The following is a 24,354-nucleotide window of genomic DNA, read 5'->3' as shown; positions in this document are numbered from 1 at the left end:
CTTCTTTCCTGCCGCGTGACATTTCCACGGGCCTGGGTTTGTTTTGCTCTGCTTTCCGGCGTATTCCTCTTTGATAATGCCACGCCATCCCGTCTCGTTAATCGTCACCGCGTGGCCCACCTAGAGACCCCACCACCATCTCTAGGCTGCTCGTGGACCTGAGTTGGGACACAGGCGGGCTGGTGTCCCCAGCCCCCTGGTGGGACAGTGAGAGGCAACTGGGCTCTGACAGACAGTTGCTGTTGACCGAAGCATCTGGCCTAGAGACTGCTCCACACTCGGTCTTCAGTCGGCCTGACCTCTGCTCCAGGCACGGAGGGTCCACGCGTGTGCTGGCCACCTTCCCACGTGGGTGCCATTAACGCCACCAAATGCCACTCGTCCTCGGGGCTCAGGGGACTCCAGCAGAGTCTGCCTTTTCCAGGTGTTTCCCCTTTGGTCTGAGGGGGGACTTATGGGCTTTGATAGGCTGTACTGACTTCCCCAAACCCACACCGCTTTCTCAGGAAGGAGTCACGATCCAGTCCTTGGTGACACCTTAGCGCGTGGGTCCACGTATACTATTTTCAGTAGAACGTCTTGACGTAGATGGTAAATGGATGATACCATTTGGGCACAGAGATGATAGGCAGCTGATACATTGCCTGTTGCCTGGAGAACCACCCCCCCCCGCCCCAAACCTGCAATGCCGGGGGGGGGGGGGCTCCTTCCTCATCACCGTGTGGCGAACTAAACTACCCACGTTTCTGGTCACAGTGATTGACCTGAAATGAGCATGTGATTCAAACTAGGGCAGTTAGAGGCTTCCCCGGGGTGGTCTTCTCCTATGTGGAGCTCAGGGAACAGGGTCTCGCCAGGAGGGTCTCGGGGATCCCGGCCGCCAGCCTGCCTCCTGCGTCCACCTGCCTCGGAGCGTCAGCCACCACCCTCGTAAGCCACGTAGCCACCGGCCACGGCGTGATCGTAGGTCTCCCCACTGAGCCTTCCTTTGCCCATCTGTAAAACCAGGAGAAAAATGCCTCGCCCCAGTCTACGGACCTCAAGGAGCTAATCAGAGTGACAGAAGGTGGGTATCGAAGGGTTTTACAAATCGCCCACAAGGTACTAGACAGTCGGACGATGGATGGTAGGCCCGACTCGGCACGGGCTGCGGCGCGTCGGGAACGGAGATATGAAGAAAGAGGGATGGTCAGCTGGATACTGCCCTGATCACCCTCAATCGTCACACCATGTTATTACAGCAGGCACCTGAGGTCCAGAGGCGCCCCGCACAGGCCCCCCCCCAGAGTACACCTGCCTACGACACACAGAGACACAATCTCAGTGACATGTCAACCATCACAGAAGTAAGACCATCCCTGGAGGATCTCCGCAACATTAGCACAACAGCAAAACACCGACAGAAGCTGAACTGACAGAATGTGTTAAGCGAAGGCCCCCGGCGTTGGGGCAGGACCCTCACGGCCATCAGATGGGTCTACGTCTCTAAGACAGCCGTCCGCCGTGATGTTTGTGTCCACAAACACTCTCACTCATTACAGTACAAGGCATACTCTCGTCTGACGTCTGAGCTCCCCCAAATCCGGACGCAGGCTACCTTTCCAGAGGCGTATACTACCCTCTTCCTCCCCATGCAACCCCGTCCCCCCATACTTCTGCACATATTGCGCAACCTCGGATGCCCACTTCTTGTCCCTGGTCTGCATCTCACTCGTCCCTCGCCAAGGCTCTTCGCACCTCTACGCCCGTTCCAAGCAAGGCAGCCCGCGACCTAACCCTCTCACCAGAACCCCCGGGACTCGCGTTTCTGGTGATCACTTGGTGTCCGTCATCAGCCCACCTCTACAGGCTACTTTCGTGTTATAAGCCGAGGCCCTTCCATTTCAAAAGGACACCCCGGAGCTTAGGCCTCCACGTGGCTATGATCTCAGCCTGAAGGGAGTGGGGACTAATGTCATTCTTGAGGGAGTGCCCATTAAAGCCCGAAGCACATTCTCAAGACTATTCTTAAAGGTGGCAAATTTTTATCCTTCTTAGGGGCGATTCCCGGAAATGCCGGCGGTCACGTGAAAAGACGGTCCAACAGTATAATGTGGAGTGACAGGGAAGCGGTGTGACCCTACAGCTTACACAGTAACTCTCTTCTGGGACCTAGAAGGCAGCTCTAAAGAGCTTTTCAAAGTGTCCCAAGCAGTTGTCTATGAGCACAGTTAAGGTCACCCCCGGCCCGTCCCCAGCCCTACGGGAGGCAGAGAGAACACGGGCTTTCGTGGAGATGCCGTGAATACATGATCCAACAGAGACTTTCACTCCCGTTTGCCCTTCCTGGTTCGTGGAAGAAAGCTGCTCTCTAGGGCATGGTCACGGTCAAAAGCGCATGTACAATGAAGAATGTGCTGTTAACTAGCATTTGACTTTTTTTTTTTTTCAAGAAATTCGATATTGGGAGATGTCCTTTTATAGCAACTGGCTTACTAAAACTATGGGTTAGTGGCTCAAAATAAGCTCTGTGATAAAAAGTGGGGAGACAAGACCTCTGATAGCTCAAACAATGGCCCTTTGTACCCCAAATCAAAGCAATCAAGACACTAACAAATGAAATACGAGACGCAGAGATCAGGCTTTTCCCCAGGAAGTCCAACATTGGAGATTTCGAGGCGGTACGTTGAGTGAAGGCCGGCCATTTGAATTTCGCTCCCGGCCCACGGTCGAGATTTGTTTGCGTAGCCCTTGTAAATTTGTTTTAGGGTTGTAGCTGTACCAGAACTCTAAGCTGCAGGAGTTTTTGCCTGGCTTTACGTTTGTACATATTGAAATAACATAATAATAAAGGTAACTTAAGTCAACACTGGACATCCTTGAGAATGTTTCTCCTTGAAAGCGGCCTGCAGCTCATTCAGACCAGAGCGACACGGCTCCAGACGCACTGACCGCACCGTAACCGCCAGAGGAGAGGCAGGCCCAGCTCGCTGGCAAACGGGCTCTTCAAACACCAAAGTTGAGGCTGGGCCAGGACCGCACGGGGAGAGCCTGGCTCACGAGGCCACTGAAACTTGAAAAGAAGGTCTGCTTGTTTGCAAGTCTTTGTAAATATTGTCCCGGGCCGGGCAGGAAGAGGCAGGTTTTAAAAACACCCATAACCCTCTTCCTCTGTGTGTAGCTCTTGCTCGGGACCTGACTCACAAAATTAGCCTGCTTTGGCAGCCCTGTTGGGCAATGAGGCAGGACAGGTCCTCCCTGGCTGATGTGGTCTCCAAGCTGCTGATGTCGCCAGTGCACAGAGCTGTTCTTTGGCCCGCCTCTCCCACCTTCCTGCGCTTGGGGAGCCGGAAAGCAGGGTGGTGTCCACGCAGAAATTGGGGTCCTCGAGCCGCCTACGCGCACCAACGGCAAACGTGCCATTCTAGGCACCGCGACCCTCGGCCCCCGCACGATGGGCCCTTCACCCTGGTTCCACAAATTCAGGCCTGGCCCACCTCCCACGTTGGACTGGAGTTAAAACCTTTCCAAAAACAATGAAAGCAACCAACCTCTATCCATCCCCCTTTGCTTGTCACCTGGCCCGGGTATGAGGACAAGAACTCAACCAGGGGCGGGTCTGGGGCTCGCCCCCCACCTTTCACAGCCAGGCCGCCTGCACCGGGCCAGGGCGGCGAGGCCGGAACCGCGGACCCCCTGTGAGGGGAGACGGGAGAGGAGTGGATGCAGGGCCACAGGGACAGCTCAGGCCCCAACGCAGGACTCACGCCCTGACCCGGGGCTCTGGAAACATCCGTGGAAAGTGACAGTATCTGGAAGCTGTTCCACATGAGGCGTGTACCCTGCACAGTCACCAGTGGCTTTCTCCTTCCTGCCGTTGACCACGAGGGGCTCCGAGCCGGCCAGAAGCTTGGCCCTCCGTGGAAGGAGGGAGAGCCCAACAGCGGTCCCTATCCGAGAAGATACAACCCCTGCCCACGAGGCACTCTTCAGGTGGGAAGGGAGGACGCACCTCACCTCTCCTCTCCATCACCCTGATCTGCGACCCACAAACGGCCCTGTCTTACCACTGACCTCCTTAGGATTTCAAGGTCTGCTAACATGGTGACAAAGTCGAAGTCCTATCATCCCAAGGGGATGAACCTTTACTTGATGGGCCCAGGTGCACGGTCACAAAACACCCAGAGAGAACACAGGAGGCGCTGGGCGGCCTCACTGACCGCTCCGTGGGTACCCAGAAAGGGCATCTCTCCGGGGCGGACGCAACCCAGGGCCTCTGACTACAGAGCTATTGCTCTCCTGACCGCGTCCCGACCTGGGCGTGTGAACGTGCTAGAAACCTTCCGGGACAGGTACCCAACCCACAGATTTATGTCAGCCGTTCAAAGATGCAGAGAAAAGCAGCAGGAACTGACCCCGAATTGCAGGAAAGTGATGTCACCGCTCCCACCAGCCCACGCCCGACGGTCATTATTTTAAAAGCGATGAGACCATCCATTAAAGCTGGCGCTGGAGCCATGCCCCTGTCAACATCCGGGTGCGTGGGCAAGGCCCAGGGCCCAGCCTCTGGGGGCTGCATTGCTGGCATTGTGGGTGAGGGCTGGGGCCCGGGCCGCTGGGACCTGCCCGCCCACCACGCCTGGCCGAGGACAAGAGCACCGGGAAGCCAGAAAGGGGCCACAGGGCTTCCTTCAGGCTCTGGAACCCGCCCTACAGCAGCTGGAGGCCCGAGCCAGCCTTCAGGACAGGCAGCCCAAATTCTGTGCGGCGTGGCCCCTGCCTCCCGGGTCCCCCCGCTCTTGGGGGCCGCCCTGTCCCGTTTCTGCACTCACATGGGCAACGCATGCCAAGGAAGTTAACTGACGGCTGGGATGCCCGCTGAGATTCACCCGAGCACCAGGGGCCCGCAGAGTTGGATTGTGACCACCAACCAATGCGATGTGTCACCGCCATGCAAGTACGTTCAAGTGCAGCAACGCTCCCAAGGAAGCAATCCTCTCAAAGGTGGGCGTGCCGGATGGACCCCTGACGTGGCCCCGCACCCCTCACCCTGCCCTCGTCTCCCCCGGCCTCGCTTTGCCGGAAGGACGGAGCAGATCTGTGCGCGCCCTCCCCCATCTCATCAGTCACCTCGAGAACACACCCAGGTTAATCTGCTGGATGATGAGACACACGTTCCAGTCACCCTCGTCCCCTCAGTAGAAAGTCGGCCCGAGCCAAAAATGCGGGTGGGGACATCCTAGACCAGCCAGCCTCCGATGAGTCTGAAACTGAACATAGACACAGGAGCAAGCCGGCACCAGCCGAGCCGGTCCAGACCGGCCGAGCCAGCGGGCCCACCCTTCGAACCACAGTACGTGGTTCCTGTCCTAAAGCACCGGCTGGGGGTACTGTGTTACACAGCACTAGCTTACTGATACACTGGGGAAAGAGGGTCAAGGAACTCTTCCCAGGGAAGGGGTGGGCGCCTGGGCAGGGTCAGGAAGGGCGAACAGTAGTCTGACAGATGTTTGGGCGGAGAAAAGAGCATTTGCAACCGGAAGATGGTGAAAAGCAGCATTGTATCAGCAGGGCCCAGACACGCTCTGGAATGTTCTTAACGTCTAAAATGAAGGGGAAAAACAGGTGGACGAGAAGCCGGAGAGACAGGTGTGGTCCAGGCCCCGGGGGGTCCCCAAGCCTCTCGGCCAGCAGTTTTTCTTTACGACGGGTTTCCGGAAAGTTCAAAGAAGGGGTCAAGTACACCGCGCACCGAGATGTTTCAAATGCGACCGGTGAGGTTTCCGAACGCACGGTTTGTGAAGCCTCAAGAGTGTGACTATAACACGTATTTGATGAAAACTAAAGCCTGGAATGAGGAAGAAGCCCTACAGCACGATGATATGAAAGTCAAGGTTTCCCCAGGATTTTAGTAAAGAGAAATGCCAGCGGCTTAAAAGGAGCTGCCACAACGGGGTGCCCGGCCGGCTGAGTCGGCGGAGCTTGTGACTCCTGATCTCAGGCTCGTGAGTTTGAGCCACAAGTTGGGTGTGGAGCCTACTTTAAAAAAAAGAAAAAAAAAACTATTTATAATCTAAAGTTTTTTTCAGGGCGCCTGGGTGGCTCAGGAGGTTAAGCATCCGACTTCGGCTCAGGTCATGATCTCACGGGTCGTGGGTTCGAGCCCCGCGTCGGGCTCTGCGCGGACGGCTCGGAGCCTGGAGCCTGCTTCTGATTCTGTGTCTCCCTCTCTCTCTGCCCCTCCCCCGCTCACACGCTGTCTGTCTGTCTGTCTGTCTCTCTCTCTCTCTCTCTCTCTCAGAAATAAAAAGAATTGCCCCAAGCAGTGGGGAGTATCTGACCTGTGAGAAAACATGGACAAGCCAACCGCAGTCGATTGTTATTCATTCATTCATTCACTCACTCATTCATTCCAGAAAGGTAGCAGACACTGACCCTCTCGGATCCCACAATACGTCCTGAGGCTCTGTGAATAAGAAGACAGGAGTCCCCCCTGGGGACCCCCTCCGGCACTCCCAGCCGGCACCCCCAGACATCCAGCCTCACCGCACCGTGTAACTCCCGCGGCCTGCAGTGAGGAAGGCCTCTGGGAACCCAGGGGTGGTGACGTGATTTCGGCTGCCCCTTGGGCTGCGAACAATTTCCTCACACTCTTCGTGAACAAAACTTGGCATAAACTCCCGTCTCCCAGGAGAGCCCGCACACGGCGCCCAGAATGACGACGTCCCCGGGACCGGGCCTCCCTAGTCCGGCGCACGAGTGGGAGCCCCCAGAGGTGGTCTCCCTGAGGCCTGGACTCGTGGTCTCTGGAGGGAGGAGCCAGGAAGCCCCTCTCCCCACCCAGGGCTACCCGAGGAGGCTGGCTGGAGAGGGCACGGCGGCTGGCGGCCCAGCGTGCCACCGGATTGATCCTGTTTGGCCGAGCTCTCAGTCTCCACGGGGCCTTGGGGACACAGCCAGGCCCGGTCCACAGAGGAGGGGTCTCTGAGGTGCGCCCAGATGGCCAGATCAAACGTGTGGCTCAGTTCCTACCTCGCCAGCCCCGTTGCCTTCCCGCGTCTTCCACACTGCCGACTGGACCCCGGGAGAATTTCTGCCGGCAGCACAGATCGACAGATAAAGGGAAGCGGACTCGATACCCGCTGTCTGGGCCACAGGTTCGTACACGGCGGGGGGGGGGGGGGGGACACCCGAGGGAGAGTGCTTCTTTGCAGCGTGAGCTGAAATAAATTCCAGACAGGTCGAGGAGCGTACGGGTCTGTCCACAGGACCACCAGAAAGCCCTGGACCTGCACACGGAGGGAAAAGAAACCGGGAGGTAAACAGACCAAACGTAGGGTTGGACTACACGGGGGTATTTCACATACTTCACAAAATAACCAAAAAGGAAGACAGGCGGCGAGAGCTTCACAGGTGTACAAAGAGGTCGGGTACGCTGATAAGAAAGATCGGGGCGCGTGGGGGGCCCAGTCGGTTGAGCGTCCGACTTCGGCTCACGTCACGATCTCACGGTCCGTGAGTTCGAGCCCCGCGTCGGGCTCCGTGCCGACAGCTCGGAGCCTGGAGCCGGCTTCCGATTCTGTGTCTCCCTCTCTCTCTGCCCCTCCCCTGCTTGTGCTCTGTCTCAAAAATCAATAAAGTTAAAAAAAAAAAAATCTAAAGACAAAAAAAAGATAGAAACACCCCATCGGATAGACATAACACTAACAGGAGGTTCCTAAAAGAGACAAGTAACTAGTTAGACAGACATACAGATGGTCTCGGACTTCACTAAAATCTGAGAAATACAAACAAATCATCAGGTGTGATTTTTACCTATTCAAATGATCTTTGGGGCGCCTGGGGGGCTCAGCTGGTTAAGCATCTGACTCTGGATTTCAGCTCAGGTCAGGATCTCACGGTTTGTGAGAAGGAGCCCCACACCGAGTTCCGTGCCAACAGCCTGGAGCCTGCGTGGCATTCTCTCTCTCCTTCTCTCTCTGCCCCTCCCCCACTTGCTCTCTCTCTAAGATAAATAAACTTTAAAATGACCTTTGAGGGGCGCCTGGGTGGCTCAGTCAGTTAAGCGGCTTCGGCTCAGGTCATGATCTCGCGGTCCGTGAGTTCAAGCCCCGCGTCGGGCTCTGTGCTGACAGCTCAGAGCCCGGAGCCTGTTTCAGATTCTGTGTCTCCCTCTCTCTGACCCTCCCCCGTTCATGCTCTGTCTCTCTCTGTCTCAAAAATAAATAAACGTTAAAAAAAAAAATTAAAAAAAAATACAATGACCTTTGAAGTCTTAATATTTATCTCTTGCTGGTGAAAGTGCGGGGGGTCCTATTAATCTGGATAAATCTCTAGAGGCCACGTGGATGAAGAACCACAAAAGTGTCCACATACCTTGACCCCCTTTATTTCAGCCTCAGGAAGGTCTCTCCTGGAAATCACTCAGAAGTTGGTAGAAACCTCGACACGAAAACGATCAACTTTTTTTCAAAGAGTGAAAATTTAGAAATGAATCGGATGTCCTTTTACAGGCATCCAAATGAGGGTTGTAAAATCAGAGGCGAGGACGTTTAACTTGCTTGCGTGCAGGGTAAAATTCTGTCCTCAGTACGTAAATATACACACGGCAATGACAACACAAAACAAAACAAAAAACTAGAAACAACAGTCACCAAAATTCTTACCGTGACTGTCTTACGTGGGGGAACTGGGGCGTTTTTTTTTTTTTGTCTTTTCTCTACTTTCCAAGGGGTAAGGGGATACAGTTCCATGGTTACGTTACTTCCGTCACACGCGCCCTGCCCATGCCTGGCAGGGCCCCCGGGACGCTGTAGGCATCACAGGCGGTGTTGGGGAGCACTGGAGAGTGATGGCGTGTGTCCCCAGCACACAGAGCACATGCAGTGATCTCAGGCTATATTCGGACAGGTTTCATACCCTCCATTCAGTAACCCGGGCCCGTCATCGCCTGCCCTACTCAGCGATGACAGCCACAGGCTGCTCCCCTGTAAGGGCGTCCCCCATCCTAAAGCCTTCTCTCTTCCCACGCTTGTCTTCGTCTATATGCGCTGGCCGTGTATAGAGCTCTTCTAACGGACAATATCGCCCCGTCTCGCTTTGTCCAAAGGGCCCTTCTCCGCCAACACACAAGTTCTCACTGTGATTCCTAGGGCTCGGATGAAGCGTGAAGTCCCCTTGGGGATCCCGGAGTTCGGGCTTCTGTGCCCCCTCCGTGCCTCGTACAGACACAGAACGAGCATACTACGCCCACTTACTCCCGTGGCTCCCCCAACCTCAAATCATAAGGTGGGAGAATGAAGGACTGGGTCGCAGATGCTTCGTGTCTGGGGCAGAGCGGTTGCTGGATAAAGTGGCCCCGCAAGTGCAGCTGCTCATGTTTTCACTGACTCACCTGGCACTCGCTCAAAGCTTCAGGCCCCGGTGTCTTTGTCGGTAAATAGGTCACGGTGATAAATGCTTCGGTGGCTTATCACGCACTTAAGTGGGACACAGAGCACTCTCCGAAAATCTTGTGACAAGAGCATTTCATCCAGAATGCCTTCAGTCTGCTCATTCATTTCCTGGCGGCCTCCTTTTGCCCCCATCTGGGGTTTCAAGTTCTCAATCAGAGCCATCCAGGGGGAAAAACGGGCCCGCTGACGGACGCATCAGCGGTAGGCAACTCCACCACAGTCCTGTCCGCTTACAAAGCGCTCCTCGGGACTAAGTGCCGTGAGCGGAGAGAAGCTAACCCAAATCTCCGTTTCAAATCCTTGCTGATCTCTTTATGGAAACACTTGCTGGCACAAACCGAGTAGGGTTGCGATAGCAAATTGCAAAATGGGACAGCAACAATTCTGTACCTTATCCCCGGCGAGAGAGAACCACTAAATACCCCTGCGCGTCGAAAAGGAATTGACTTTTAGGAAGCAGCAGGCATAGAAACTACCAGTTTGGAAGCTCACTCTCACCTTGTGCGAGGTTGTAAGGGACACGCTTCTGGCTGAGGTCTGTGCGGGACGGCGAGCCGCGGCCCTCGGTCAGGAGCGAAGGAGGGCCGCTGGGCCCTCTGCTCGAACCCAAGACGCGTCCCAGCTCAGAAGAACAAAGACGGAAATGCGACAGTGTCCCCCCGAGGCACCTGGGCCGTGCTACGGACTCTGCTCCCCTCTCGCAGTCCGTGCCACACGCCGCTTAGCAGTGCATTGAGAAGAACTTCGGGAATAAAAACACATCGACTTTGTTTAACGCAGCTTATCTGTGCCAAACTTATTTGACTTCAGCCTGCCTGTTAACGGCCAAGGAAGTCATGCTCCTGAGGAATGCACATTAGGAAAGGCTCCTCTAGGCTTGGGTTTCCAAACTGTAATCGGTGATAAGTTATTCCTTTAACTATATTTTTAAAATATTTTTTAATGTTTATTTGTTTTTGAGAGAGAGAGAGAGAGAGAGGAGAGAGCAGGGGAGGGGCAGAGAGAGAGGGAGACACAGAATCCGAAGCAGGCTCGAACTCACAAACCGTGACATCATGACCTGAGCCGAAGTCGGACGCTTAACCGACTGAGCCACCCAGGCGCCCAAGATTGATTGATTGATTGATTGATTGATTCATTCATTCATTCATTCAAAGACAGAGCACAAGCAGGGGATGGGCGGAGAGAGGAGACACAGAATCTGAAGCAGGCTCCAGGCTCTGAGCTGTCAGCACAGAGCCTGACGGGGGCTCGAACTGGCAAACCGCGAGATCACGACCTGAGCCGAAGTCGGATGCTTAAGCGACTGAGCCACCCAGGCGCCCCAACGTGTATTTATTTTTAGGAGAGACGGACAGAGCACGAGTGGGGGAGGGGCAGAGAGAGAGAGAGAGACACACACACAGAATCCAAAGCAGGCACAGAGCTGGACACGGGGCTCGATCTCATGAATGGTGAGATGGTAACCTGAGCCGAAGATGCTTAACGGAATGAGTCACCCCGGTGCCCGGTGATAAGTTGTTCTAATCTCGCGGGTGTCCTACCCGTGGGAGAGCCAGCTCTGCGGGCCAGAGCTCCACTGGCGAGCCACGACAGCTACCCTTTCCTTTGGGTCGCAGACAAACCCCAAGGCTAACGCCCGGCAAGGGGCCATCGGCAAAGGCTGGCAAAGGCCCTTCCCCCTGGTGACAGGTGAGTAAGGAGCTTTCAGGATGTCGGCTTTACATACCCAACCCGCCATCACGCCTCTGATGGCGCCGCGGTCTGGAGAACAGAGGTGGAAAGCCGTCCCCCACGAAGACACGATGGCCTGCTGGGTCACACGGTCACAGCGACTGTGTCAACCCAGGCGGCCGTCAAAACTGCGGCCCCACACGCCTGCTCACGGGACACCCCGAGCCAGGGCACGGAGACCCCGGGAAGTCTGCTCTGGGCACCTTTGAAACTTTGCATTGTCGTCAGAAGTGGGAAAACGTTCTGCTTCCCGTGAGGCTGGTTCAGGCCTGGGGCCAGGCGAGACGGCCTCGTCGGGAAGCCGGGTCGTGCAGGGCTCGCCGTGTAACCCCGAGAAGTCGCCCAATCCCCCGGTTTCCTCACCCGTAAGCGGGAAAAGAAACCAAGTCAACGCTCACTCTCGGGGCCCTGCTGCACGACGTGAGGGAGGGACCGTGCGGCGAGCAGAGGGCAGGTGCGAGCGAGAGCCTGTCCTCGCCAACAGTGCTCACCCGTCCACGTGTGCTAAGCACCGGCTCGGTTCTGGAGAAGCCACGTGAGGAACTAGACCCCACTCCTGGTCCCGTAGGCCACAGGGCGGGGGGTCCCCCACGACGTGGCCTGTCCCTCCGCAGCGGCCTCGGGGGCACCCCGGGCCGTCAGAGGGGGCCGCTAACCTCCGATAAAGTTTTTCGAGTTTGCAAACTCGCCCGGAAGTCACAGGTTTGCCTTCTTTGCTCGAAATGACTGCTGATTCAACTGAGTAGCTGACAAACGGGGAGATTCGCCATTTGTGCGCCTGCTCTGTCCCGGGCCGCAGCCCCGAGAGCCCGCAGGTGCTACGTGACTACGAGCTGCCTTATGTTATTCTCAGAAAAAACACAGTCATCCCGCTTTGGGGGATGGATCGCCAACTAGGGCACAGAGAGGTGCAGTAACTTGTCCAAAGTCACACGGCAAGTCAGCGAGGGCGGCGGATTTGCAGCCAGGTGTGTGGGGTTCCCATGCCCCTTTTCCAGTTTTTTACACCAGCTCTAATGTTGTAGAAACCCAAGAAAATACAAACTAAGGAGCCTTGTAAAATGGCGAGGAAGGAATCCGGCAAACAGTTTATTCTGTGGTCGGCAAAATCGAGGGGAGTTTTCCCTAAAGCACTTGTCCATATTTCTCTCTGGTCATCTGGTTAGGATCCTCTTGGAGATGCTGGTGATCTGGACCTCAACTTACGTGTCTGTCGAATGGGCAGAACTCAGTACAGCTCTGGGCACCCGGGCGACCCTCAGGGGACATTTGTGGGTGGATGTCGTTCGCTGAAATTCCCTGAATGCCTAATTACAAACGCCGGGCGCAGAGGAGAGGAAGCCATGGGAAGGTGGCCCCTGGGCCTCTGCAGGCCACACAGCAGGGGATCTGCTTCATGCAGGGCAGAACCGGAGAAGCATCTCCACGCTGCCCCCTCTGTCCCTTCCCAAGGTGAGCCCCTCACAGACGCTCTGTTCCCGTGCCCCACCTGCTGCAGGCCAGCCCTCAAGGCAGTTAGGGATTTGCCCCAGGATCTGCGAAGAATTGGGAAGGCGCTTCCGGAGATCAGCACAAAGGCCAAAGGACAGAGGCCCGTACCCTCCTGACCCCACACTGAGGCCGCACAGGGAGCAGGGGATACATCAGTCTAGAAGGGCTCGGGGTCACGAGCCTCCAAAATTTTCCCTCAGAGGCCCGGAGCTCTGCCTGCAGAGGAACTGGGCCTCGTGTTGTCAGAGACTCGGGCCGCCGATCCCCGAAACGTCTCCAACGTGACGCTCTCCCTCCTGCCCTCCACCCCCCATTGGCCGGGTTCCAACAGTTCCCCTTGGGCGGCCGAGGCCTCCTTCTTGCCCTGGCTGGGCCCTGGCAGCCACGCTCCCCAGGGAGAGCGGGCGTCCTGGAGTGCACCTCCTGCCAAGAATACCACCCTCAGGACTGACGGACGCAAACCCAACCCAAACCACCTGCCACCAGGAACAAGGGTCTAACGTCCCCCTCGTCCAAGTCACCACGGTTGGAGGCCAGACTCCCCGACTCGGCTGTGAAGGACCAACCCCCCCCGCCCCCACCCTTACGATCTCATTTCCAGGAACTCCTAGACCTTCCCCCAGACTCCTGTTTCCTGGATTCTCTGAACTTAGCTCAGACTATTCCTTCCTGCCTAAGCCTTCTTCCTCTGCCCAGGAGACCGTACTCTCCTTCAAGAGCCAACCACACACTTCCTTCACCCCGGCCTCTTGCCTGCTGGTCGGTTTCCCCCGCGGGTTACGCATCAGCAATCTTTACCATGTTGTTCACACCTCGCTTCCAGCACAGCCCACAGGTCGCTGAATGTCTGTCCGTCTGTCTCCCCGGCTAGACTGTGAGCTCCTCCAGCACAGGGAGGTACAACGGAGCCATGTCTGAATCCCAGCTGGCCATCAAGAATCGGGGCATCCACCGTGAGTGCTGTGGAGTTGAAATTAACTCTCCAGCTGCTTTCGTGTGAGTTACACTATCCCCAGAAACATGCTCTCTCAAAATTCAAAAACTCAAGCAACATCGGTCATCACTCAGAGAGAGGGCGTCTGGACTCACACAGACGCGGGTCCCAGGTCCAACTCCATCAGCTGCCAATGTCCCTGCGGTGTGGCACCGTGGTTCAAGGCTGCTGAGTGACCGCGGGGGGGCCTCATGGAGGCCTCTGCATCCGACGCCTTGCTCGGGGCTGTCGGACGATCAAGTGATTGCATGCTGCCTGAAAGCGGTAAATGCTCCGTAAGGCCGGGTTATCCATAATAATGACGAGAATGACCACAGGGCCACCCCAAGTGCAGACCCTACCCTAGCTGGTCGGGCCCCGGTTTTGTTGAATTTGCATCAGATCTATTCCGCCCGGAAATGTGTGCCCTTGGGAGCTGGGGCTCAGATGCAGAACTCATGCCTTCGTGTATTTAATAAATGTTTTGTGCCTACTATGTGCTAGGCCTTGGGAATAAACAGAACATGACAGTCTCTGTGTCGGAGCCTGGGGGGGAGGGGGGCCTGTCCCGAATGAAGAAATGCCTCTTCCTTGGGCTGAGATGAGGCCCTTTGTGCATCGTGGGAGGCAGATCCCAGCCTCCTGCCCAGAATGGCCTCCAGCGGGCCGTGTGCAAATCTGACGCTCACCACTCAGGGTGGACTCTCCCGTCTCTGTTCCCCTGACCTTGGGGAGGTGATGTCCTCGCACAACCCAGCAGAGCAGAGGCTCACGTTTGTGCTTATTAAGCAAGATTCAATCAAAGCATCATCCTTTTTTTTAAATATGTTAAAAATAGTCTCTTATTTAAAGTAACTGTATATGGGGATGTTCAAAGTAAAAATGAACTTCACTACATGGTCATTCTCAGAAAATCCCAGGAAATGTTTATGTGTTACCATTTGTAACAACATTACCCAACGATCTTAAAATTCAAAACAGACTCCAGCTCTTTCTCCGCCACCTGGCGCATGCATAGACACAGCCCACAATTTTGTGGTCAGAGGAATCTCTGAGCCTCTCCAAAGGGGTGAACCAGACAGACACCGCGGAGAGGGCTGTGCCTTCTTATTTTTAAAAAATCATTTAAATGAGGACAAATTCTTGCATAGGGAAGTTCCAAAGCCAAAACCCGACAGCTGCTTTCTCTTTTGCTACCGGGAACTGAATTGAGAAATCTCATGAACTCCGTCCCTTCTGAAGAAGTCACGGATGCAGTGACACGTCGGCCCAGCAGAAGCTGTAAAACATTCTGGCATCGACCACTGCAAATTCGTTCCCTGCTCTGAAAACGAAGGGAGGCCGGGTTCGGGTCACGGGGAAAGCTGACAAGAACTCACCCTCCTCCCACTTCCCCCTGGCAGGGCTCCGCCCCCTTCCCCCTGGCAGGGCTCCGCCCCCTCTCCCTGGCAGGGCTCCGCCCCAAACCACATCAACAGTTGGGTTAACGGCCTGAGGGGAGGCACCGTAAGCGTCCCCAAAACCTTGTGTGCCTGGTCCCGGGCGCCGACCCCTACCCAGGCGGGGATAACGGCGGAGCCGGCTCCAACGGCAAGGTCACCAGCGCGCCCCAACCAGGATGAGCCCGGGGGAGCGCTGACCGGGGTGACCCTGAGGCCGAGGCCAGCGTGCAAGATTTAAAAGAGCACCGAAAAACTCAGACTTTAATCCAGACAACGTTGCAAATGCCCCATTTCACAAATCGACATTCCTGCAGCAAATCCATAGGGAACCAACTATCACGATTTTAAATAAACACAGGGTCAGCGCGACTGAGTTTTCCCTTTTGCCTCCAGGGCCTGTATTGACTTAGGCTGTAGCGGTGCTCAGGCGGGCGCACGGGTCGGTGAAGTGTGGGGCGGCAGCAGCCGGGGAAGAGAAAGAACCAAACCGCGCTCGCGGCTCAGCAACGTCGGGGGGGGGGGACAACCTTTTGCTGAGTAACACGGAAATGGATCTGAAACATATGGATTAAGTTCCTCCGAAAATAAACACGATTTTGAAAGGAAAGGAAAGGAAAAGAAAAAGTACTTAGCCACTATGTTTGAGGTTTTCCTGAGCCCAAACCTTTGGAAAATTAGCATATGAGCAAATTACTCAGGGCAACACAGCTTTGAAACAGGCTTGTCATAAAACCACCAGTTTGCTTAATAACGTTTTCTTTTTTTATACGGTTTGCCCAAATCTGCTCCCCTCCTCACTCCTCTTGAGGCTCCTTCCTGTTATTCTTTAGGGGAAGGAGAAAGCTTTGCACACCCGCTGTCAGCCTGGAGGGCTCTGGAGACCCAGGAACTGGGAGACTCGGTGGGGCTGAGCTGGGAATAACTGCTCCCACCACACAGCAGGGACAAGAGCCTGGGAAGAAGGCAGGCGGCTGACGTACTCGACCAGAGCTGGACGGATGCCCAGATGCCATCCTCTACCAGCTCTGTACCCTCGGGCACCTGTGCCCTCATCATACACCAGCAGGCACCACTGCCCACCCCCCCACCCCCCCCACCCAGGGGAGAGGACAGAGCCAGGCGTGGCCTCTGCATCTGGTGGACAGCTCAGGATCCCCGCGGGCCGCCCCCAGATGGTCCCATGGGATCTAGGGAACCAGGGTCTTTGGTCACCGATGCCAAGAGGTCAGAGTGACATAGGAGCCAGCCGACATCCAGCCCCTAGCAAGCGGGGACAGGCTAAAACCCCATGGTTTAGGGAGTCAAGGCCAAAGTTCAGGGTGTTCCAGGTCTGGACGTGGACGTGAGGCCAGATGCCCCAGATGCTGGTCGCCCACAGGCACCGCAGCCCTCCCCGACACTGCCCGGTTCGGCGGGTTGCTGGTCCGGCAGGCAAGCCCGGGGCAAGTGCGGATGTCCACCCAGAGGGAAACGTCCCCTGCCACTTTCCTCTGCGGGCTCATCACATAGCCAGCGGGGCTTTCCGGAGCTGGAGGGACCCTTTAAGCTCTGGGCACTGACCATGCCTCACCTTGATCACCCGGCATCAGTCATATGATTCCGACTTTAGAGCTGCAAGGGGTTCTTCAGATCCCATCGGCGAGGGCGGGGTTCTCTCTGGGTCCCCCCCACCCCCCATTCAGAGCGTGGACCTCCTCCTTTGGGGCAGCTCTGTAAGAAGCACGCAGGGGCCGCAGCTTGACCTGGAACCTTCCACCTCACCCCAGGCTAGCAGAACTTACCCATTTCTATACTTCTGACTTACAGTCCCGTTCAAACCCCATTTTCAAAAACGTCCCACATTCAGATGTGGCTACCTCGGTGAGAAAGGGCGCAAGATCCTGGATGTTCCAGGTCGTATACCCTGGAAATAAGCTCTGTTTTCCTTCTTGCCAGCTTTTCTAGAATCCGAAGAATGGACAAGATTGACAGACAAAGTTGAAAATAAGAAGTCCGTTTTCTGTGAGAAGCTCACGCCTGTCTTCGCCTCCTGTGCCCGCTACAGCTGGAGCTTTCTTTTTTTCTTTAATGTTTATTTATTTTTGAGAGAGAGAGACAGAGCACGAGCAGGGGAGGGGCAGAGAGAGAGGGAGACACAGAATCGGAAGCAGGCTCCAGGCTCCGAGCTGTCAGCACAGAGCCGGATGTGGGGCTCGAACTCACGGACCGTGAGATCATGACCTGAGCTGAAGTCGGATGCTTAAGCGACTGAGCCCCCCCAGGCGCCCCACAGCTTGAGTTTTCTGAGCCAGCCCCTGTCACAGATCCTTACCCCTGGTAACCCACACACCCCATAGTTGTTAGATAGTCACATGCAGGAAAATTCTGGCTTCATTTCATTAAAAATTGTTGACACAGAACCCCGCGAGACATCCAGAATATTAAGATGTAGCCGGACAAACCACAGTCATAGGAAGATGACATTATTACATAGGATGGCCAAAAACAAAATGTAATGATCCAGGACAGAGGTGTTCAAACTGTGCTCCTTGGAACCCACAGAGCCCCGTGGAACCCCTCGGGGGCCTCAAGAGAAAAGCCCACTCCCAGCCACAGCCCCTTTTTATCTGATTTGTAAATCAGAGTTAGTAAGATTTTGTTGGGGAAAAAAAGCATACGGTTAAAGTCATTTACAGTCACTAGTCTATGAGACTAAAGGCACCGAACGACTCTCTCTTCTGCCGGGTACAGCCCCAGGTCTGGGCAGGTAAGGGGCGCTGTGCCCGTGAGAGGCTGAAGGTAGTCAGAGGCCCAAGCCTGCCTGTGCTTCTGGATCTTTCCCCGCGGCCTTTTCTCTGTGTGGAACGCCTTCTGAACTCCCCTCCCCAAACCTCACCTTCGCCTCTTGGGAAAATTCCTATAAATTTCTGCTAGTCCTTCCAGATGCGCGGTATGGCCCCTTCTCAGGGAAGCTTCTAGAATGTCTCCCAGCTTCACCTGCCCTCAGCAGGCCCCCCGCCCACCACCCCTCCTGACCGGTGTGTCCCCGCCCCCATCACACCCGCCTGGAGACTTCTGGCTTAGGTGTCCGCTCCCCCAGCGAGGCGGGCAGCTTGGAGGGCAGGGCCCACGGATGACCTCTGCCTCCCCGGTGGCTAACCCAGGGCCCGCGTGTAGAGACGACCAAAAGCGCCTTGGGCTGACCCGCATCCCTGGGAGGAGCCGCTCATCCCCACAGGGAGGGGGCCTGAGGAAGATAATTGAGGCTTAAATGTCATTTTTAGGTTCAAAACGCAGTTGTGACTTAGAGTCAAGGGAAGTCATCTAAACCTAAACACGCCTTCTCTGTGTCTGGAACCAGAGGGAGAGGAGACCCCCCGCCCAGGGTGAGCTCTTAATTCCAGCAAAATTACACTCAGACGCCTCCGCCAAGCAAAGACAGATTGCCATTTGCACAACGGTCCCGCACTTAAAAGTGACTCGGCTCAGAGCGCTGGGAAATTTATTATGACAAGGGACAAGGGATTCAAGATATTTAGTCGACCGATAAGACGGTTTAGAAGCAACAATAATCACCTCCAAGAATGTGAGGGGTCGGTATGAGGTCACCAGGGGGACACAGGCCAGCTGGACCGCAGGCGCTCAGACACCAGAAACCCACAGGACACACCCGGAAGTGCCCAGGTCGAAGACAGGAAGGTGCGGGTGTCCCCGCTGGCACCCCACAGGGGGGGTCCGTGCACCAGCGCAGACTCTCAGCCCCCCACCCACCCAGACCGGCCAATGGGAGCGAGCTTCCTAACCCGGTCCCGAGACTCGTTTGCCTATTCAAGTCCCAGTCCTGCATCCATCCTGCCTCAGAAGCAGAAGATTCGAAGATAACACCCCAGCCATCTGCCGGTGCCACGAGGAGCCAGACTGTCCAGAGCTGGCGACCTGCTCGGAGTGAGTACGGGGCCGGGGACGGCTGTGCTCGCCAGGGCTCCCTCACCCACAGGGGGTGGGCTCGCTGAGCCCACGAGCCTGGAGAGGGGCCCTGGAAAAGCAGCAGGGTGGGGAAGGGTGTTTCCTGGCCCCGGGGGAGCCGAGCGGAGAGGAAATGTATATTTGATGACATTTCTCTGCAGGCAGTCTCCCTTCTGAAGAGCCAGGTTTGAACAAAGCCTGGCACCGGAGCAGACGGAGGACAGGAGGACAAGGGAAGGAGAGGGAGACCCACCAGAGGGGCTAGGATGGCCCCTGGAGGGAGCGAGCGGGTCCGGGGGCCGGGGGCAGAGGCACAGAGACGAATGCCGTGAGAGCCACCACAGTCCTACCCCCTTTAACACAGTTTCCCTGTGTCGGGCTCTTGGGGAAGGAGGCTCAGGGCCCAGGTGAACACTGTGAAAAAGGCACTCAGCACTGAGAAGGGCCCCTCTGTGCCCACTACCCCTCCTAACGCTCTCTTGAGCCACAGCTACAAACGCAGGATGCACTCGCTCTACAGACGGTGCCGCCCTGCAGACACCACAGAAGGGGGCCACTCAAGCAGCGGGGTTCAAGGGCCGTATGCGCCCCTCTCAGCCTGCTGCCCCGCCCCCACCCCCCGAATGCCGCTCTTGCCATCAGACTGGTCTGTCCCGGAGACTCAGCCCCTGCTGTTGCGCACAGAGTGCCACGGGGCCCGCGGAGACCCCCTCTCCCTCCCACACCTGTTCCTCCCCTCGTTGGCCCCGCATTCCAAGAATGTTCTGTAGTTCAGTCCTCTTCCTACCAGAAAGCTGCGTGCTGGGGACCGGAACCTGCAGGTGAGTCCAGAGAAGACAGCCAGCCCTTCAAGGTCAACTGGGGTTCAGCCTCCTGCACCATTCACATCGCCGGGCAGGCGAAAATGACCGAGAGACTCCCAGCATCTGTGGACTGCATCCTTGAGCTTAGAGGCAGGGAGCTAAAAAGTCTTCTGATCTGCTGAGGAAAATAAATAAATAAATAAATAAATAAATAAATAAATAAATAAATAAAACTAATAGACAGGAAATCTAGGAGGACTAGAATGTGAAACTGGCAGAAACACACACACACACACACACATTTTGGGGGAAAAACTCTAACTGTGAGATTGGGCCCGTTATAATTCCATTATCCAAACTTCACGCTCTCAGTGACATATACCAGGCAGAACCCCCACGTGCAGCGCTGTGTCCTGGGCGGTATGTCACAGCCCCCGGCAGGGCTCCACCAGGAAGGGGTGTGCTTCCTGCCAGGTGGCGAGCGCTCGCGGGCTTCCTAGACCAGGCGCTGCCCCGGGGAAGCGACCCTCGCTCCATCCTGCACAACCCAGAAGTGGGGGACGTGGAAGCCACTCCCCCGGCAAGACCCAGGAGAACGCCCTGCCCCCCACCAGCAGGACAAGGAGGCCCCCTGGAGGTCCCGCCTTCTTCGAGAGAAGGATCCGGGAGAAATAATCCTCCAACCCAGGGAGCTATGACAGTATTTTGAAAACGACTCACTTTGTCTTTCTTCCAAGTGTATACAGGTGAGAAACACAGGCGGCTGACTCGTCTCACAAAAATTCTTCCATTTAGCTTTCAGTGAGATTTTTGTTGGCACTGGGATCAGCTTCGACACGGGCATGATTTTTGTCAACCAGCTCCCCAACAGGAACATTAAGCAGGGTTTGGAGTCTGTGTCAAACGATGGCAGGTTAGCAGAGAGAGAGAGAGAGAGAGAGAGAGAGAGAGACAGCAGAGGGCTGGTGATTCAAAACAAATGCACAACTGCCTTTAAAATGCACCTGTAACCACCACCAACTTAAGAGCTTTCTCTGTGCTCAGCTAGGGGCTAAATGCTTTCCACTTAGTTCTCATCAGCAATTCTGCAAGAGAGACTGTGTGGTCCCATGTGACAGACGAGGAAACAGGCACAGAGCTTAAGTGACTGTCACAAAATTACACACGCTGCCTCAAAAAAAAAAAAAAAGGGTGCCTGATTCTTTTTACTCTCCACGGACCTCCATCGGTCACAACTGGAAGCCGACCTTGGAAATTTCTTATGATTTTCAAGTAAAGGCAGACACACACTTCTGCACAGGTGCACATATACAAAAGGAACACACAGAGCCAGTGCCGTTTCTCATCAGAGAAAGGAGATGTTTAATTTGCACAGATATGAACCCCTACAGGTTCTCTCCTCCCTGTTTCCAAGCAACCAACTTGAAAAATCATCAACTGGGCTCCAGAGGAACCTTTAGAAGCTTCCTTACGAGTGCCATGCACCCTGCAGAAAACCATTAGGATCAGAAGCGAGTACAGTTGCGTTCCCAAATGCATCTGGACACATTCTCTAGAACTTGCTCTGGCTGGAGTCTCCTGCATTCCGTCCCTGTGACTCTGAAACTAATGTATCTTCCCAAGATCAAATTTACTAAATAACTTAATGGAACATAGCAAGACCCTATGCGGTGCACAGGAAGTGGGCTGGGCAGTTCCTAATTAGGTCTGGCATTATCTCACTGCCTCAGTCGGATGCTCGGGCGTCACACATTTATGACACCTCTGAGGGACCTCAAGAGGTCCTTTGTGAGTGCCACAAAAAAGCCAGGGACGCCCTGTCCCCCAACACCATACCAGAGGTCCCGGACAGAGTTCACCTGCAGGCTGATCTAGGTCCCAGTCACAAACCCTGGCTCCCTCCCGAGTGGCTCCTGCCGCCTCAGGACAGGATACAGAGGGCTCTCAAAACCTAGCTGTGCCTCTCCTCCCTCCTGTCGCCCCAACGCCTGGAGTCTGGGAGGACGCACCTTCCCGAGACCCAGGGCCGCACACCCGGAGTGGAGGAAGTGGCTGGGAGCTGTCCATGGTGGCGCCGCGCCTGGGCACGCAAAGCCGCGGGTCCCCAGCCCCGGGGCGCGCCCGGCATCCCTCTCCAGACCGCTGGAATGGAGACTCGCTCCCAGGCTCACCATCTCCGGGATGGGGCTGCAGCCAGGCGCTGGCTCACACATCAAAAGATTAGTTTCAAAACAGAGTTCTCACCTGTGGGCAACGCTGGCTGCGCGGAGCGAGACTCAGGACCTCAAAGCCGGCTGCTGGAGGCGCGCCTGGACGGCCGCCGTGCTGGACGCTTGGGGACCGGCGGCGGCGGTCTCTGAGAGCTGAGAGTCTGCGGCTGACGACCTCGGGCGCACTGGGCGCCTTTCTCCAGAGCACATGCGTGCCTCCGGGTCCATTCCAGAAGGTCTCTGGCCCTGGTTCCCGGAGCGGCGAGCGGAGACGTGGCCGCAGCCCTGGCTTGCGCTCTGCCAGGTCCCTGCCTTTCCTCCCAACCTAAGGTAACCTTTTCTGGAGCCGATGTCCCGTGCTAGGCACCACCAAACCCTCTCCCGGCAACGCCGGGTTTGGAGTCTCAGTCTAAACATCAACAGGGGCCGTCAACTTCTTTTCACATCCAGTCGCCTCCCGCGCCAGCGCGACGCGGGGAGCCCAGCGCGATCCGGGGGTGCGGGAGCCAGAGGCGGCGGGAGGCGGAGGGGGGCCGAGGAGGAAGAGCGCGCGGGGCCGAGCCGCAGGGCGCAACGTGGCCAGGCGCACACGCGCTAGTGCACAGTGTGAGCGGCCGGACCCGGCGACCCGACCCTCGGAGCGGTCCCTCGCCCGCCAGCCACCGTCCCGGGCGCAAGACTCAGCCACTGAGAAGGGGGGAACGCTACGGAAAGCAAGAGCACCCCCCCGCGCTGGGTGCGCTCCGTGGACGCCGGCGCCCCCGGCACCTGCTGCTTGCACAGATCACACGGGCTCGGTAAAATCTCACAGAGGACAGTGACAGGGGCGCGTGCCCATCAACGGACGCTCGGACGGACGGACACACAGACAGACAGAGGCACACCGCAGGGCAGCGAGCGGACGGGCTGACCGAAGCCACCGACGGGCGACGTTTTCCCGCGACCCTGCCCCCGCTCCGACCTCGCTCGGGGCGTCCGCGCTCCCGGCCCTCTTACCTCCGGGTCCGCGGCGGCGACGGCGGCGGCGGCACGCCTCCCGGGCCGGGAGCGCGGCGGCAGGGGCGGTGCGGCGGCCCCAGCCCAGGGCCCCCGCGCGCTCCGGGGACGTGCGCCGGCGGAGGGGCGGCTGCGCCGGAGAAGCGAAGGGCTCCGCGCCCGGCCGGCCGCGCTCTGTTCCGGACGCCCCGCGCCACCCGCGCCCGCCAGTCCGGCCCCACCGGCCGCGCCGCGCTCCGCTCCCCGGCGCCCCGGCCAGAGCGGCGGCTTTTATAGCGCGCGGCGGCTTCCCTGCGCCGCGCCGGCCGGGCTGGCTCCGCCCCGGGGCCCCAGGCGCCCGCCCCCGGCCGACCGCCCCTCGGCGAGGTGGGGCGGGGACCCCGGGCGGGCTCTGGCGGCCGCTCCGGGAGGCGCAGACCCGAGCCCGCCGCCGCCGCCGCCGGGGGAGGGCGCCAGAGCCCGGGGCGCCGAGGGCCGGCCGCTCGGGGGGGGGGGGGGGGGGTTGGGGGCGTGGGGGTCGGGGCGGGCGGGCGACCTCCGACCCCGCGAGGCGGCGGGCGAGCACGTCCTGCTTGCGCCCGAGCGGCCGCGGGGTGGGGGCGGGGCTGGTGAGTCGCTGGCTCTTCTGCGGGTTTAACTTCTAAAAGCGTGGCCTTGGAGAGGGATCCTGGGATAGGGACCCGGTGTTTGCAAGCGGAGTCGGACGCGCCAGGCCGTGCGGCTGCGCGCACAGCTGGGGATCAGTTTCCTCGCCAGCAAAGTGGGTTCCGTGAGGCTTCCTCGCGGCCCTGCTGGGATTTCACCGGGGGCGCGGGAGCGCGGGTACCCCGCACGTAGTAGGTGCTCAGCGAGTTCGAATCCTTCCGGTGTCCAGACCAAGGCCCTCCAGGGTCAAAGCCAGCACGGATGGCTGCTGCAGCTTCTCCCCTGCCCGAGGGAGCACTACAAGTAGAAAGAGCCCGGGCCGCCCCCCGCCCCCCCCCCCCCCACGGGGTACCTGGAGTCATCTCTCAATTCTGCCACGAACTTACTTGCGGTGTGACCCGGGGTCACCTGCCCCCCCTCTCCGTGTCTCTGCGTGTTTGTTGTTTGTAAAACGAGGGCCTTGGCGCCAGTCCTCCGTCCCTTCCACTTTTCTGGCGCTTACAACTCGCCCCTTCCACCCGGCTGACCGGCCTCCTCCTAGAAGATGCACCTGCCCTGTGAGGGCCACAGCTGTGCTGGGAAGGTCCTCGTGCTAAGGCAGCAGTCGCCAGCCCCGTGAATCTGCGTGAATCTGCCGCCGGGCTCTGAGGCCGAGCTGTAGGCAGAAGCTGCGGGCGTCCG

The 24,354-nt window shown here is 57.3% G+C and overlaps 1 protein-coding gene across 2 annotated transcripts in view; it reads right to left on the bottom strand.

The window, feature by feature from the left end:
• CEMIP (cell migration inducing hyaluronidase 1) overlaps positions 1-23,198 on the bottom strand; it is a 126,715-nt gene extending 103,517 nt beyond the window's left edge. Inside the window, exon 1 of one of the 2 annotated variants that reach the window (XM_027068252.2) lies at positions 23,029-23,198. The gene's annotated coding sequence lies outside the window, so the exon portion shown is untranslated. The remainder of the gene's footprint in view (positions 1-23,028) is intronic. The other variant, XM_053223461.1, reaches the window with a different exon arrangement.
• Positions 23,199-24,354: the final 1,156 nt, after the last annotated feature.

The sequence above is a fragment of the Acinonyx jubatus genome, chromosome B3, assembly GCF_027475565.1.
Source record: "Acinonyx jubatus isolate Ajub_Pintada_27869175 chromosome B3, VMU_Ajub_asm_v1.0, whole genome shotgun sequence".
In the NCBI taxonomy this organism is placed as follows: Eukaryota; Metazoa; Chordata; class Mammalia; order Carnivora; family Felidae; genus Acinonyx; species Acinonyx jubatus.
Note: the sequence above shows the minus strand (reverse complement) of the source record. Positions and strands in the feature narration are given on the sequence as shown.